Below are 15,120 nucleotides of genomic sequence, written 5' to 3' on the forward strand. Positions count from 1 at the left end.
GAGCACTGGGGCACCTGAGGCACAGCACAGCCCGGGCCAAATTCAGATTCAGCACAAGCTAATGGGATGCTTTAGTGCTCAGGGTCTCATCTCGGCTTCAGATGTGAAACCAAGCCTTGCAATAAAGCCAAACATAACTTCTGCATCAAAATATACATCTGAGCCAATCTACACTTTGGGTTTCATTCTAGAATGGTGTTTTATTCAAAGAATGTAATCCTTCCTAAATAAACCAACACAAGCTCACATCTCTCCTCTCCCTCTGGCCCACAGATCACAATGTGAGTCATGCTGAAGTACAGAAAATAAGCCCAATCAAGCTGGTAAAACGACTAGATTGGAGATATGAAGGCCTCTAAATTAAGAGTGCTCCGCTGCAGACCCCCAGGCCATTAAAGCTCATGGCTGTTTGCTCCAGCACCACAGTTGCTATGGCAATTCATATAGACAAACCCAGTAACCTGTCAGGATCCAAACAGGTAAAAAACTAGAACTCAAATGATATTCAGAAATAAACAGGAAGCTGATATAGATGCCAAAGAATCGATATTCTCTGTGTCTAATACCATTTCACAGGCAGGCAGCTGCATTCTCTACAAGCTGCACTTTCCCAATGCTTTTGAATATTTCCACCACACAGAGCACATTGCAGCAACTCAGACTTGTGGGGGAAAAAATCAAAAACTCTTGCAAAGAAACCAGGAACAGACAAAAAATGCTTAAATAGACCCAGACAATGCCTGCTTGGAGTCTACTCTAAAAAAAAGGCAGATGGTGTCCTATTAGAAGAGAAAAGAGATATTTTTCAGATTCTTTGACATGATGCTGAGACAAAACCCAGGTACCTTGCCAATGACAAATCTCTAACAGCAGGGAGACAAGCATGTGGCTATGATGGGATCTGCTGTATTTTAGAGATGTCAGGCTGGACCTTGTTCCCATTTAATTAGTGAATCCATCTTGTTCATGTTCCTAGTACTTAAATGGCATTATAATATGCTTCTCAGCAAAAATGGCATTGGAAAAAAAACAAAAACAAAAAACAAAAACATAAGAGAATCATCAGGAGCTGCTTTTACACAATTTCATAATCTTAGTTTTGTCACCTCCAGTAATGAATTCTGTGACATAAATAAGGAATTTACCAAATAGAGACTACAGATTTATCACACTGAAACTTTCTTATGTCACTCACAAGTACCTTTATAAAATGCATAATATTACCCCAACCAACAGGTAAAACAGATACCTAAATGTGCATTTCTAAGAAGGAATTTCAGTATTCTTTTTCCTCACCTAGAGGTGCAAATAATTAAAAATGTGGTGCAGACAGGTAGTCCCTTCTCTCCCTCACCAGGCATCAGAGATCTTCCTCTTCCTGTATGGGGCACCACCAAGGTAGGAGCAGTCAGCTTTTCGAGCATGGAAGTCTGTCAGCTCTCACCAGCTGTCAGAACAGCAATCACAGAATCACTCAGATTGGAAAAGACTTTTAAGATCATTGAATCCAGCTATTGCTGCAGTGCTGCCAAGTCCACCACCAAACCACATCCCCAAGTGCCACATCTCCATGTTTTCCAATACCTCCAGGAGTTGTACCAAGGATTTGACCAAACCAATATCAGTTAACATTGCCTGCAGGAAGAAGGGGCTGTGTCTCCTGCCAGGCACAGCTGCTCCCTGCACTGGCACAGCTCTGTACTGAAACATTTCATCCCTTGCCCTGCTGCACATCTCCCTTCTCAGGGAGCTGCAGACACACCAAGTAAATCAAAGTGATAAGAATTTATGAAACCCAGAGCAGCGCTGGATTTTGGAATGACAACATGATTGTATATGGGTACTAATAAAAGGCAAAGGTTCCCTGAAGCTGCAGGCTATGAAGTGGAGTAGAGCAATGTGATTAAGAGAGAGTTAAGAGGTATTAAACTTGGAAGGAAAAGGCATTCCATAGTGACATGTTAATAGATCCCAGGAAAGATTTGTTAATGGACTAAAAACTGAGAGGCTATTTGTAGGCAGCACTAAGTAAAAAGTAAATCACAATTTCTCCATGGGGGAGGTTCACTTAGAACCTGGAGAACAGCAGGAGATCACTCAGGGTACAGCCAGGGCTGCCTGGTTGGGGCTTGGAGCCTGGGACACAGGGAGGACACAGGGAGGACACAGGGCTGCTTCCAGCCACGCCTGGTTTATCTTCCTTCCCATCACACTGAGCACATGAGTGAATAAAATCTTATTATTTGGGTCTACAAAGGTGGTTAGGGATGCAGTGATTTCCTAAAAACTTGTTCCAGATGTGAAACAGAGTGTGACACAAGATACAGCCAAATAATAGCTAATTTTCAATTAAAACACACTGCGGTTGGGCAATAGCTGAAAATGAAATACGATCTCATCAAAGTCTGAACCTTGTAAGGACACTGAGCCCAGTAAAAAACTCCATCTGGCTGGTATGAGATACTAAAATTTAGTGATAGCAACCCAAAAGCAATCGTAATCAGGGCAGAAAAGAGGGCAGTAAAATGTTTGTCTTGGCCTGATCTTCTTTCTGTGATCTCCTTCCCAAGCTGACATATTGGAAGCAACAAAAGTGACAATATTTCAGAGCACACTCCTCTCAGAAAGGCAGAGAGCTCCAGAACAAGTAATACTAACTCTTCTGGATAATGAAAAGCTGATTTATTCTTACTGCATTATGATAAAAAAATTTGTGATGCCTTGAAATCAGTGGGGGACATTCACCCTTTATCAGTGGGGCAATTTTGTTTCTCCATAGCCTTGTTCAGATGCACCTAAGGTTCTTGGATTTTCTAATACAAACTCTAACCTGCATTTCACAGGCAATGCAAAGTGGAACTTTGGAGAGGACTGGATGTAATTGCACAGCTGTTATTGCACCAACAAACACAGCCCTTTTCTGCAAAAAACTCCCAGTTTGATAACTGGGAGTGGAGTACATGGTGACAAGAATTAATAAAACAGTTGCCTAAATTTTGGGGTTCTTTTCAGACTTGAGGCCCATCAGGATGAGCATCAAACAAGCATCAGCTGATGCTTTAGTCACTCTTTGTGTGTTCAAGTCCTGGCTTGGTCCTAGTGATGGGGTCCTTTCCTGGCCAGGTGTTTTTCTTTTAGAATCCCAAACCCAGGCTGGGCTCTGATGATGCAGGTTCCTTCAGGTAACAGCAGCCAGGAGTTTTGCATTTGGGAGTTCATGAGCTACATAGAGTTGTCAAAAGGCACCAGTGAGCATCACTGTTTGCAGCTGGGACTCACTCTCACGAGTCTTTGCTGGAAAGAAGCTTTGAAAAGAGGGGCAAAATCAGAGCTGTGGGGTGAGCAGGGTGCAGTTCTGGGACCCTGATCTACAGAAAAGCAGGTTGGAGGGAAGGCTGAAAAGAGTGAGACACCCAGGACATCATCAGTCTGTGGAGAAGAGCCTTTCCCAGAATGGAGGTGGGTGTTTGAGTATCATAAAGGGAATGGAGTTTATGTGGTTGTTTCACAGGCACACCTGAGTGGATGTGTTTTGAGGTGGGGATGAACTAGGTGAGTTAGAGAGAGCACAGCCAAAAAGCTGTACCTACTCACTGTGCCTTTCAGGCAGCAAAGCAGTGTGAAAACTGCAAAGTGAGAATTCAGAACTGGGAGAAATATTTGGGGGTTTTTTTTAAGAGTCCTATACCTTTCTGACAAAGTTTTACATGGCAGAAAAATGCTGAACTGTTGGTTTTCTTGGAACACTTATGATTCTAATTACCTTATTGATGCAATGAGTGCATTGTATGTGGTTTTTTTTTCCTAACTTTTTTTTGCCACTCATGTTTTTACCATACAGAATATTAAAATTTAAACAATGTGGGCTGGAACTGTGCTGGGGCTTTTTGCTGGTATAAGTCACAGGGTTTCTTTTTTAGACTATTTCCATATTAATAACTACTTAGCTTTTTCTTCTGATATTTGTTTTCCATGAGGAATATCCACCCTTTCTGGAAGAGAGGGAGTGACATGTTTGTTTGGGTTTTTTTTTTATTATTATTTTTATTTCAGTATATATTTCTTAAGCAAGAATAGTCCTCCTAATATTTACCTTCTGGTGAACACAGTAAATCATGAAGTTATGTATTTATCATCCCTTTTTATTTTTAAAGGTATTATAGAAGGGAAAGCCATTTAGCAAATCAGGTACAAAACTAAGATCTATGCTTTAGGAGCTGCAGGGGAATTGGAAGAAAATTGGCTCTTGTGATGAAGCATTATTCAGTCCATCACACATGTGAAGTACAATTTTGCCCCTGAGGAAAAGAAATGAGTGTTTTTCCCCTTTCTATAGAACTTTGGAATTTGGAGGATTTTCCTGATGTGCATTACTGTACCACCTGGCAGTGCCTCTTGCACTTATATTTGGGATATGCTAAGAATGGCAGGGGCAAATATGTGTCTACTTGCAGACTGAGGCAGGTAGAGGAAAAAGGGTCAGGACTATCTTCAGTTCTGTTTCTCCTACACAACTTCTCTTCATGATGGGAGAATGAGAATTATGTTGTTTGGTTTTGTCCTGGACCAGTTTCAATATTAATTGTTCTTGATGGAGAATTAATAAAACTCAATGGTGGTAGAACTAACCTGTCTGTATGCACAGGAGAAACCCAGAGGTCCTGAGCTTTGTGCACAAACTAAGATATTAGGGAGCCATCAACACTTCCATATCATCATCCCACCATTGTTTGGGCTTTAGGGCTGTGCCTGTGGTTGGGGCTGCCTCGTGCTCCTTAGCAGTGATTTCAAGGTAGACTACATTAGTTATTAAATTATGAACTCAGAGATTAAGTGATCTCTGGTTATTTGGAAGAGTGTATTGCTATAAGCCATTAATAAATATATCCCAAGAGGAATGGGTGCATGGTGGGTCCCCTCCTGGGCAGAGGTTCAGCAAGCACTATTTTCAGTATCTTGGGAGTAATGTCAAGCTTTTGAGGGCATGGAGAGCAGGAGGAAAAGGGGATGTGCTGCAACAACACCTCTTCAGTATTTCCCTTCTTTCACATACCACTTATTACCTTTAGTGTCACCGTGATGCATGAGAGTGACTGTGAGTGATGGTGATTGTGTGCTGTGGGGAGGATGGAGTTTGAATTCTCCTCTTTGACTTTCCAGCACTTCTTTCTGGTACAGAGTAAGATTATTTTCTTGCCTTTTCCTGTTCCTCTTCAGAGCACTCCAAGAATACTAACAGTGTTCTTGTTCCGTGCTTTGCCGAGCACGGGGCTGCGAAATCCAGCTGGCACTTGCACAGAGATTCATATGGAGAACTGTCCTGGCTTCCTCCTCTTAACCCTCTATAAGGCCAGTCTATTTTTCAATATTTAAATTAATAAAATGAAAAGGCCAGAATAGAATTTAGAAACTGCTGTTGCATCTGACTAATGTGTTAAGATCGCAGCTTGAAGATAGAGGGCAAATCATATGAAAATGTTAGTACTGTAAAAGAGAGAACAAGGTTTGGAGAGAAGAAAAAATAATTTAAAGAATATTCTAAGCAAAAGTGCCAGAAGGAAATTGTACATATTTCAGAGAGACAGATTGGGCAAAGAAACCTGGCAAAGCAAATCCTTGTAGCAAAGCTGTTAAAATGGCATTGTCTTAGAGGGGTGAAACTCTGCACTCTGCATTTCCCTGCATGAGTTAACCTGACCCCCAGCCATTGTTTCCTACAGGAGTGGAATAACTTGATAGGCAGCAGGAGGCAAAATTATTTCAAGTCTTTTGGCATTGCTTCCTGTAACCAAAAAAACAAACACGGACATCAGCATGTAAACAGGATGCTCAGCTGTAAGTTAGAGCAAGATGTAGCTTGTTCTACATTCAGCTTTTCTAAAAATAATTCTGCTTTAGTAAATAAGACATTCTGTATGTGTATCCTACTTCAACACATTTCAGATTGCCATCAACAAACTGTAGGATTTTTGTAGAAGGTGTTTGCTAAATAATAAGTAAGGCAAACTGGATTTACTAAATCAGACATTCTCTGTTTTTGTTGCTAAACTTCTGTATGGAATATGCTTTTCTGTATTTAGATAAATGCTGCTAGGGATTTACTGTTCTATTTGCGAATGCGACTGTTCTTGCAGAGCAGTCTTATGCCTGAGATATTGGGATAACCAGGAGGTGGGTGTTCTACTTTTAGTGTAGAGCTACTGTGTTTTTTAGCTTTCTTTTTTCTTTTTTTTAAATGTATTTTGGCAAGCAAGACCATATTTCTAACCAGGCTTTGGGGTTTCTTTTTGTTTTGATTTTTTTTTTTTTTAATTTTGCTGCTGGCAACAATGTGAGCTCTTCAGTTTCTAGATAAAACTGCTGCAGTTTCTCTTGGAAGTCATAATTTGGACATGTAGAGCTGCATCTCATAAAATAAACCATAGTCCCATGGTATCTTGTGTTGACTGGGCATGGGGAAACTGTAGCTCTATGGGGGACCTGTCAGCAGCATTCCTGTGCCTTTGAGCAAGTTACCAACAAGACAGAGCCAGGCTCTTACAGCTCTGTATGGCAGGAAGCTGAGAGGCAAAGGACATAAACTGAAGTCATAGAGGTTTATTATAAATTTAAGGGAAAAACTTTCTCATTGTTAGGCTAGTCAAGCAGATTTTGCCCAGAGATGTTGTTTAGCCTCCAACTGTGGAGATTTTTCAAAATCTGGTTGGATAAAGATCTGGGCTGCTATGGCAGACAGCAGTTTTGGATTATAATCTAGTTGGGGTTTTATATCAAAATCTGATGTATCTGTATAAACTTCCTTTTGACCTACACAGATATAGGAGAGGGGAAAGCTAATTATAGCCCAGGAGCCTGGGGGGTTTCTTCTCTTGACTTTTTACCAAAGATGGTGTTCTTAACATTAGATATGGAGTATGGATATAGTAGGAACAGTGCAACAAGGTTACTTCCTTGAATAACAGAACCCAGATTACATAAATTACACTTGAGAATTTCCAAAATACTGTTGTCATTAGATTGTTGAAAGGTAAGTCGGATAACTTGGCAATAAAGGTTGGAAATGGGGCAAATAATCCACCTTTTTTCCCTATCTAGATGTGGCATATTTTCTAGTGTGCTGTAGAGTTAGTGTCTGGTATTAGCAGTGAGTGATGGTGTTTAGAGGGTGAATTCAAAGCTTGAAAGTTGCAAATATAAGGGAAAGTGTTAATGAGTAAAGGGCAGTTGCCTTTGGCTTGGACTTTTCCTCCCTCCACACATTCACGTCCTGTTATGCTGCAGTTATAAAACAGCTGCTTACTGCACCTGTTTGTGCCTCTAACCCTTTAGCTTCAGGTAGAGAAGGAACAAATCAGTAGGTTCTGAAACTTCTTTCCTGTTCAGAAGTGTATGCACATCATTGCAAACAGAAAGTCCTCAAGAGTTTTAAGTGGTCAGTCTCATCACTAGTAGGGAGTGACTCTAAGTGAACAGGTTCCTTGGTATGGGATTACCTTAGTCGGGATCTTGGTGTAATGTGCACCTTTTCTGCTCCAAGTAGATACATCTGAGGAGTGGGAGATTTTCCACTTCTTGAAATGTAAGTGCTGCACTTGCCCCTATAGCAGAGATTTTGTGGATTTAAATATCCAGATGGTGATACTTGGCAAAAGTCGTATCTTACACGGTTTAATTCACGCTGCAGTTGTTCATTTTGATGCTGGAGACGACTTCAGAGTAGGAAGTGTTTCAAAATGAAAATGTTTGTCCGAGGCCATTCTATTTCAAGTCCATGAACAAAAAGAGGAGGGGGGCTCAAAGGAGAAGCTGTTGGCTGTTAATGGTGGTCTACTGGTGTGACTATTTCAAGTGAATAGACCATTGAGAACAATGGCGATGCTTTCAGTGCAGAATATCTCGTTTTGAACAGCCAGACAGTTTTTAGAATGGCTCTGGCCATGTGCCATCTTCACTTTAAGCACCATACTCCTGGCTGCTACAGAGTATTGTACTAAGAGTTTAAAACTGGGTACTGTAGATGCTGGGAAACACATTCAGTGCACATAGCCTGGGGTTCAATCTGCAGGTTGAGCTGAGGGGCAGGGCCCGAGGGAAGAGGCTGTGAGCTGAGGACATGGGGACCTGTGGTACAGCCAGGTGAGGGGTGGGGACACAGCAGGAGCTGAGGACCCCTGGGCTTTCCCACCCAGAGACTATAAGGGGATAAAATCCCAGTGGTTCCTTTGTTTCACATCCCTCCTTGAAGGCACCAGTCCAATCTGTTGTATAGTTATTGCATCATGATTAAAATGTTTTAAGGATCTGGATGTCTGTGACTCTGCTATGGGAAACCTAGAGTTGAGAAGATGAGGAAATTGGTCTGACTGTGAGTGGAGGAGGTATAGCCAAGAAATTCCAGCTACAGTTCCAGCTCAGGTGGTGAATGACTCCTGGATGGTGGGACAGGCAAGTTTCCTTAACCAGAGATATCAAAATTCTGGTGCTGAATTGTTTTCTCTCAATGCAATGGAAAACACTTTTGTGGGTATATTCTTCAAACAGTCCTGACTTTTGTAAAAGATGTCAAGAAATCCCCAAGAACACATGGTACAAGACTGTCCAGGAAGAGTCAAAGGCCAGAAAACTCTCTGCTAGGAAAAGTTTTCCCAGTCTATACATGTTATGCAGTACTATCTTTAAACTTTATATTCTAAAGATTTCTTCCTTGGCTGGGTGGGGCTCTGAGCACTGTGTGCTCCAAGGTGATGACATGGAGCCTTCAGTATGAAAACTGGCATGTGGCTTGCAACTGAAAATGAAGTCAGATTTTTGAAATTCCAATTCCAGGTTCAAGGTGCTCTGATCACTCAACAGCTCTTAATTGAGAGAGACTGTCCACTTATCAGTGTAAAGCCAAAGAACAGTGCTAGATTCATTTTATTTATTATTAATTTTATGGAGTAATTTTTCCTCTGTGTATGGAGGAAAATCAAATGTGGCACTACAAAGGAAGCTGGTGATGCTGTGTGTTCTGTTGGTTAGATAGGAGAAGAAGATGCTAAAGTGAGTTGAGTATATTTGCTTAAGTAAATATATCTGTTTTCAACACTTACCCACTAACAGAGCATTCATGGTATCCTAACAAGCAAATAAGTTGTGATGCAAATTGTTGTCCCCCAAACTTTGTTAGTCAGAGCTACTGGAGCTCTGCATGAAAGGCAAGGAAGGTCAAACTGCATGAATCTGAATTCCAGATACTATTTGGAAAGGAATGAAGATGTCTGGGGGTAAAAAGTGTATTGCTGTAAAACATATAAAGTGCAAAAGAAAATGGGGTGTACTCTGCCATCCTTAAAACATGAGAGGTAAAACTCATAAATATAGGCTGTATTTTTATGGGCAAGAACAGTACATTTCTTAGTCTGTTGCACAGTCAGCCTTTTGGCATACTAATTGCCAAAATCATAAACATGCACAGCTTCAAGCTGGTTGCTGAAGTTATTCCACCAAATCTTTATACAGAAATTTAAAAAGTAAAAACAACACTAACTTCAGCTACTTCTTCCCAAATTCTCCTCTAATTATACTGTTGTTCTAATAAAGTGCTAAGACTTCCTTACCCCTGCTAGGGATGCTGCTAAACCAAGTTGAAATGCCCATCTTGCTGGGATTATCCTTCAGGCACTGTTTAAATGATGCACCAGCAAATACATCGACTTTAACTTGACATTTGTTGTCCTTGCTGCTTTCCCCTACTAGTTTTGTGAGACATTGAATTTTTCCCTTGGAGTCATGAGTAGGGTTTAAGAAAAAAAATTTAAAAAAAATCTCTCTTTATTCTTAGAAACGACATTTTTGTTGATGAACCATCCATTTTCTTTCACTTATGAACTTTAAATTTATGCTACTTTGACAGCATTTTTACTCTTGAAAGTATCCAGCTCACCATCACACTTCAAAAAAAACCCACAACTGTTCAGAGCCAAATTGTTGTCTTGCTCCATGCACTGATGCTCGGTATGAAAGTGAACCAGAGCAGTGAAAAGCTACTTATTACATGATGGCATCTTCAAGCCTATGTTAGTCTGAAATGGTATTTCACCTCTACTTAAGTTGCTACCCTAGTAGTCTGCAAGTTATGTTTTGCTTAAAAAGAAACTTAATCACCCTTAATTTTAAAATTTTTGGCCATGGGAATTAAAGCTGTTACCAATCCCATGATACCAACTGAAATGGGAATAAAAGAAAATACTAGGTACTGAAGCAGTGCTGCCTCTCACTTGGTCTTTCTTGGACCCCTTCTGACCAGAATTTTCAAAAAAGGCAAGATTTTCCTGTAAAATTGGCATGTATTTCTCTGTATCAGTCTCTGCTAAGGATTTGTTTATCCTGATTGGAATTAAAGCCCATGCACTGACAGAAGGAGTGTGAAGAGATCAGGTGGGATTCAGTCATGTTTTCTGTTTGCTTATAAATTGCAGTTGCAGAAGTGTTTGAAATTAAAAGGTACAATAGCATACTCTTTACAGTGGTCTGCATTAGGACAAGTAAATCAGGTACAAGATGTGCCATAAAGAAAATGCAAGCCCTGGACAAACAAAACCCTCAATTTATCCACTTTAATCTATATTGGGTGTTTTACTGGATGGAGTTTGCTTTTGCTATATGCAACAAATGGCCAGTACTGACAGGTGCAGATAAGATTTTGATAAAATTCTGGTGCCTTCTTAGGTTTTCAATTATCTTTTAGTGTTTGTACTGTTTGACTCCCTTTAACAGAGTTTGTTTGGGTATGTGTCTCAGAAACTGAAGAATTACAGCCACCAAATTAGAGAACAAACTTTACTGTATGGATTTCATAGCAGCCCATGTAAATGTTTTTCCTGTAGAGCTGTAGTGTGGCAGGGGATTAACACATCCTCTGAAGCTATCTTTTAACCAGCAGTGAGATGCCTTCTGTTCTTGTACCTTGTGTAGTCTCTTATGTCAATGCAAAGGGCATGAAACTCAGTGTTAGCATGTATTTGAACGTTTTTTAAGAAGGTTAGGTTGGATCACAAGAGCAGGTAGAGATTTAAATGGAAGTTCCATGAATGCTCTTCCATAAAGGACTTGTGTGTAGCAGAAGCTGCTCTGCTGTGGGTACAGCCACACAACAAGGCAGAAAATACCACAGAAACAGCAAAGAGGGTACAGCCCTTGGTTGCTCTCCAGGCTTTTTAGATATTTAAGTCTGAATTATGGCAGGCACAGGCCTCCTGACAGCAACAGACTCAGGAATGTGCAAACTCCTGCAGATTTAAGCAGGTCTAAGGAAACAACTCCAGTGCAGTGGGATGGACTATCCCTGCTGTGGGTAGTGCTGCTCTGTGAATCAGTAAAAGCTGTGGTGTCCTGGAATGGAAATAGGTGATGACCACATCAGTCTACACTTGGATCTATGCTGAAAGTAACTCTACCACAGGCTGGCAACGTGAGCCATAAGCAGATCTCAGTGCCTGTGCTCAGCACTGCACTGACAGTGGGATGCAGCATGAGTAGAGTGGCAGCTTCCCACCAGACACATCAAGGCTTGAGTCTGTCACTACTCCTGGAGTATGGTTTTGCTCTAATTACAGTTTTTAAAATATTTCAGTTTTTCACACACTGGTTCCCTGGAGAGTTAAGACTGAGATGTCCTTGATTCTGTTGATTTCTGTGAAAATTGTAGCACCATTTTATCAGGTTTTGATTTAATTAGTCTGCTTCAGGGAGAGAATTAACATAGCATGTATAGCCCCTATTTAAGTGTACCCAGAATTGTATAGTAGGGAAGTTTGTGCCAAACAAACAGCTGGGCTCTGTCTGGAAAAGCTTATATTCTGGTGGCACAAACAAAAATACACAATAAATACAAACACAGAACAGCATGTGGCCATTGCAGTTGGTAGTAAATGGAAAGAAATTAAATTCTTCTGTTTCTGTGATGTTTTTCTGCTAAGTGCCTCAGAATTAAAACAACTTGTTACTGTTTCTTTGTATGGACTGTCTCTTGACACACTCCCCTTCTAAAAAGAGCTTCTGTTCCAGTACTTGGACTATTCAGCAGATTTCTTCTTGTAACTTGTACCTTCTTTCCTTATTTTAGAATCTCTTGTGATCATTTTGCTTCCAAGTTATAGTATCTCTCCATCACTGATGGTTCCATATGGTCACTCAATTCATACAGTTAATTTAATTAGATTCCTCTACAGTGAAGCACTGCATGGGCATAAGCTCTAGTGTCTCTCCTGATGGATCACTGGGCAAAGCCCTCACCCATGAGGACTTACATTGGAATGTGGTTTTAATTAGACACTTAAAAAACCTGTCAAAAGCTACATTAAAAAAAGCTATGTTATATATTTCTTTAAAAAGACAATTGTAAAGAGGTGCCTACAAGCTAGTGAAGTTTACATTTGATGAAATGAAAATTAAAAAAAAAAATCGGATTTCTTGCTATTTATAAACAAGAGTAAAAACATTTGAGCTCTTATGCATTATTTGATTATTTTTCTGACAGCAAACTTGGGACAAATCCTTCCCACAACTGTAGAAGCTTTCTTTGTGTCTTGTCAAAGATAAGGTGACTGTGTGGAAAACAATGATGATAGAGATCTGTAATTACTTGTGACTGATGAGCATATCTGACACTGTTTCCTGGTATGCACTGATAATTCTCTTAGGTAAGAGGGAAACTGACAACTTCCTCTGCTAGCAGTAGATATTTTATGTTCAGGATGCTGCTTGTGGTGAGGTTTTGGGCAGGATTGCTATAACACAGTGTGAAAATATTAGGAAAAACAATGCATGTCTGGGGAGCATCTGTTAAATGCTTCTGTCTTTCAGGATGGTGTAGAATGAATGAAGAGAAAATGAGTCCTGGGAGATAGAGAGCTCTTTCAGATGTCAGTCCTCCAATTAACTCTGTAAGGGCACACCAGAGCATCTCTGGGTAAAGGCCATCTGTCTTTTTCTCTTAATATGAATGGTGGCAATATAATTATTTTGAGTGGTGAAAGAAGATTCTCTCTTGGGAGAAATTTGTCTTGATTCAAAAGTACTGATATATGCAAAGTCGGAACTGGACCGAGTAGCAGCTTTATTTTAAGTTGAACATTTAAAATGTATATGATACTTTCAAGTTTCTGAGAACTTTTTGAAAAGTGAACTAGTTTAAATTATGCAGAGGTCTTGGAGCTCAAAAAACTACAAACAAGCTTTCAAATTTAATACTTACCATCAAAACTGCATCTACCTGAGCAGCTTAAATGAAATACTGTGCTCTAGAAGGGTAAGAGAATAATATTTAGTTTAACTGCACTTTATCCTGTGCTTCTCAAAATGATCACTTGCAGGACAATCATTAAAATCACAGGCTATATGTTACTGTCCTTGGAAGCAAATGATACATTGCAAGATTTGTGGGTCTTTGTCTTTTATCAGAGAAAATCGAATGTGTCTATATCAACAGGGGTTCTTTTTAGATTTTTTCTTATTTTGCAAGGCCTGCTGCTTTTAAATAAAACCTTTTGAGTTAATAAAGAACAAAAATGCTGATGTTTGTGCTGGCTTAAGAATTGCTGTTTCCTTTAAGTCTCTTTTCCTGCTATAATGCAGCTCCAGATGAAATCAACCAGTAATTAGGGGTCGTCTCCTATCTTCTCCACAATCTTCAGCAGTTACCTCTTTTGTTCAAAAACAACTGGAGGTCAGGTTATGTGAGGAAACCCCGGGATGAGTTAAACGATCAAGACCCAGAAAAGCCTGGAGTACTGTAGTCTGTAGCGTTCCTCCTCCATTTGGAACAAATTACCTATCCCAGCTTCAGACCTCAGCAGGGGATAATATAAATCGTTTTTTATTTAGTCTTAATGTTGTGTTCACCACCCTGCCTGTGCTCAGAGTATTTGCTGTAAGTGTGAGCCCTGCAGGTTGCCAAAGGGCCACTTGCAATGTGCTGTCTTCTGCTCCTGTTCCAGTTTTGCTGTGTTAGCCATTCTGGATTAGGAGCCTAAACAGAGCATCGAGCATGAGGTGGAGAAACCTGGAGAGGGGGAAGGAAAGTCTGTCTGGAGAATAGCAACGAATGTATTTCATGGTAAAAAGGTGTAAGAGGATCTGAAAGTGCCAGGCTTTGGTGAAAAAAAAAAAAGTAGTTAAAAAGGAGGATATATTCTATAAGCAAGATTAAAGGAAATTAAATTGGAGGATTAAGGCTCAGCTTCTCTACCTATTCTCATTTTCTGTTTCAATTCACAAAAACCTCCAAAAATCCACCAGTGATTATACTTCAAATAATGAAAAAAGGCAAGAAGCATATCTTCTCCATAATCTGTGGCTATAATCTCTCTCATAGAAACTCTTTCTCTTGTGAAATGACTTTGGGTGTTGTGGAGTCCTGCTTATGATGGATGTTGATTATATTCACTCACATCTCTTGAATGAGGGAGTCTGGGATTCTCTGGGTGCTGTGTCCCAACATAAGGATGATCTGGACTTGCTGGAGTGAGTCCCACAAAGATGATCAGAGGCCTGGAGCATCTCTCTATGGGCTCAGGCAAAGTTGGGGCTGTTCAGCCTGAAAAGGTTCTAGGAGACATTGAAACCCCTTCCAGTACCAGGAGAGCTCCACAGACTTTTGGGAATTATGATTTGCAGCTAAAGGACACAGTTTTACTGAGTGGGAGGGGAAAGGTGGAGAGAATCTGCTGCAGGAAAACGTTCATAAGAAATAGGACTTCCTTCTCAGTTCAGTAGGATAGATTTCAAAGTTAAAGAAAATGTGATTAAGTAGGGAGTAATTTCCTTTACAGAAAAAGAAAAAAATCCTGCTCTAGTTTAAGCTTGGACAAAAATTAGAATTTCCTGCTTTTGCTAGTTACTATTTGTAAAGCATGGATCAAGGAATAGAAAAACTTCAGATGCACTGCAGAACCACAGAAGTTCTTTTGTATCAGTATGGACTACTCAAACAGCATTTGAACATGAATCAGACATTCTTCCAATTGTGTAAATCATCTGTGCTTAAAAGCCACTTTTAGGGAGGTATTTCACTGCTTATGGGATGTTGAATAATTAATGGCTTAAGTGTGTTGCATTCCTCCATGTTTAGTTATCCTT

The 15,120-nt window shown here is 40.1% G+C and overlaps 1 protein-coding gene across 3 annotated transcripts in view; it reads left to right on the forward strand.

Annotated features, from left to right (window-relative positions):
* Nucleotides 1-3,375: 3,375 nt before the first annotated feature.
* NAALADL2 (N-acetylated alpha-linked acidic dipeptidase like 2) overlaps nt 3,376-15,120 on the forward strand; it is a 400,924-nt gene continuing 389,179 nt past the window's right edge. Inside the window, exon 1 of one of the 3 annotated variants that reach the window (XM_079315503.1) lies at nt 3,376-3,459. The gene's annotated coding sequence lies outside the window, so the exon portion shown is untranslated. The remainder of the gene's footprint in view (nt 3,460-15,120) is intronic. The other 2 variants (XM_079315508.1, XM_079315504.1) reach the window with 2 other exon arrangements.

The sequence above is a fragment of the Erithacus rubecula genome, assembly GCF_903797595.1.
Source record: "Erithacus rubecula genome assembly, chromosome: 11".
Lineage (NCBI taxonomy): Eukaryota > Metazoa > Chordata > Aves > Passeriformes > Muscicapidae > Erithacus > Erithacus rubecula.